The sequence below is a fragment of the Bidens hawaiensis genome, unplaced genomic scaffold (assembly GCF_021521415.1).
Source record: "Bidens hawaiensis isolate Kalapana, Puna unplaced genomic scaffold, B.hawaiensis_p1.1 tig00008869_1, whole genome shotgun sequence".
NCBI classification, from domain to species: Eukaryota; Viridiplantae; Streptophyta; class Magnoliopsida; order Asterales; family Asteraceae; genus Bidens; species Bidens hawaiensis.
Genome location: NW_027491641.1, coordinates 382,536 through 385,246, shown reverse-complemented (window position 1 = coordinate 385,246; position 2,711 = coordinate 382,536). Strand labels below are relative to the sequence as shown.

General features: G+C 38.5%; 1 pseudogene; it reads left to right on the top strand.

The window, feature by feature from the left end:
- The first annotated feature begins 577 nt into the window (after positions 1–577).
- On the top strand, positions 578–2,307 carry LOC143530233 (3-ketoacyl-CoA synthase 1 pseudogene; annotated as a pseudogene).
- The last annotated feature ends 404 nt before the right edge of the window (positions 2,308–2,711 follow it).

Here is a 2,711-nt window from a genome sequence, read left to right as displayed (position 1 = left end):
AAGTTGATTCTCGTTTCTTACTTTCCTTAATAAGTGAACCCCTTCCCTCCATTGCATCTCATTTGTATTGTCTTTCATCACTTAATGTCGAAGGTTCGCTCTCATTCATCTCACTCTCTCTATCCTTCACTTTGGACTCCACTATTTATGGATCATCACCTTCATCCTTTTAGCTTCACGAGTTTACTTAGAAAAAAGTTCAAGACCAGGGCCAGCACTGAAAAGACGAAAATTTTTTTAGGTCAAAGACGAACTTTTTTTTGGGCCTTAAGTAAAAGAAACATTTTGTTGGGTTTAAACAATTTAATTATAAATGGGCATATTTGATTATGATTTAAGTTGTGTAAAAAACTTTTGTATAAAAATAAGCTTAAAATTGTCTCAAACAAGACTAGAACCCGCAACCTTTTGGTTAGATGTCTACCCCTTTACCATTAGATCAAGCTAGTGGTTATATAATTGTGTTGAAACATTGATTATACACATGTTTTTGATAAAAATACATATAAATTTCTTTTGAAAAAAAAAAATTCGGGTCTAGCGTGGTGTCGGGCCTGTGGCCGTCGACTACCCTGCCATGCCTCAAAGACGGCCCTGTTCAAGACCAACCTATGTTGTTGACTTCACTTGCTTCAAACCCGATGACCACTTTAAAACGTCCATGGAAGCCATCTTGAAAGAATATAAAAGCATGGGAGTTTTCAATCAAGATACTTCAAATTTTCAAGAGCGTATCATGGCAAGTTCTGGATTAGGGGACGAGACATACATTCCCACAGGCCTGGCGGATGTGTTAAATTGGAAGATAATTCTAACCGACATGGAGATGGTCATTTATGGTTTGCTCGACTTGTTATTTCAAAAGACGGGTATTGCACCACAAGATATTGGTATTCTGATTGTAAATTGTAGCGTGTTCAACCCGTCTCTATCCTCTATGATTGTTAACCGTTACAAGCTTAAACCTGAAATCTTAAGCTACAACCTAAGCGGAATGGGATGTAGTGCGAGTCTTATTTCTATCGACTTAGCCCGAACTCTCCGCAAGACTCATCCTGATTGGAAGTTGTTGTTTTAAGCATTGAAATCCTCTCCCTTTACTGGTACTTGGGAAACGATCGCGCCATGGTTTTAGCCAATTGCCTTTTCCGGATGGGCGGTGCTGCCATGATGCTCTCAAATAAGAAGAGTGATCTAGCCCGAACCAAATACGAGTTAGCTCATATAATTCGAACCCATGAAGCAGTGGATAATAATAGCTACAACCAGTGGCGACCCAATAATTTTAGAGGGCTAAAGTGAAGTATAAAATAGGGGCCTTTTTTGCATTGTTTTTCTTTGGTAACCGGTTTCGATATATTAAATTTCATTGTGAGTTATGTTTGAAACCTTTGATACATAAATGTCTTAGGTATGATCGCGTAAGTAACAAAAAAATAATATCCATTTTGTATACAAGTGTTAGACAAAAAACTAGACAAAGGGCATAACAAAATTGAAATGCATAAATAGGGCATTGAAAAACAATTCTTCACAAGAAACAAATTAATTTATGGCCACTTTTAGATTGGTATTCAACATGTTGGCAACACAGAAACTCTACCAATAGACTACAACAACGAAGTGCAATAGGAAACAGAGAACAAATAATATATATTCCAAATACAATTTCTTTTTAAATGAAGGCCTAAAAAACTTGGGGGCCTAAAGCCCAAGCTTTAGTCCTTACGCCTATTGGGCCGGCCCTGGCTACAACAGCGTGCAGAACAGAGAAGATGACAAAGGTGTTATCGGAGTTTCAATTTCGCGGGACCTAGTGACGATTGCAGGAGGCGTGCTAAAGCTAAATATAAAAACTTAAGTCCTTTGGTGCTACCTTTTTAGGAGAAATTGTTATTCTTAATTACCCCTGTGAAAAAGAATATACTGAAGATGAAAGTGAAGCCTTACATACCCAACTTCAAGCTAGCTTTCGAGCATTTCTGTGTACATCCTGGTGATAAGGCGGTGTTGAATGAGGTTCAAAAGAATTTGACTCTAACGGAGAGGGATATGGAGCCATCTAGGATGGTATTGCACCGGTTTGGAAACACGTCTATCAGTTCTTGTTGGTATGAGCTGGGTTACCTGGAGGCTAAAGGTCGAGTTTCGAAGGGGGATCGTGTGTGGCAGATTGCATTCGGGTCAGGGTTCAAGTGTAACAGCGTGGTTTGGACGGCGCTGAAGACTGTTCCACCAGGTGGTTGCAAAGGGGAAGCATGGTCTTTCTGCATTGGTCGGTACCCAGTCAAGGTCCCTATTGATTAAGACTACTAGTGAAGTTAATCCAAACTCGTAGAAGCTTTCTCATGCACGATGTTGATGTTGATGTTGATGTTGATGTTGAAAGAGTCTTTAGTCTTTTGTTTGAATAATGTTTTTAGTCTTTTATTTGAATTATGTATGTTTTTGAAGTCAATCAATACAAACTACATCAAACACGATATCTATAGAGTAATCATTTCATATTTCATGAATCTTAAGAACCGGATACAAGAAATGGATGGGAAAACAAAATCCAATTACAGAGAGAATGCAGATGGGAAACTTGATTGTTCAAACACTCAAGTTCATTCTTGCTCTACATCCTCTTCTACCCGAGCTTATATCCTGCTTCCGATAATTTTACTTGTTGGGCTTTTAATAACATATAAATCGGGCTGCTTGGTTGG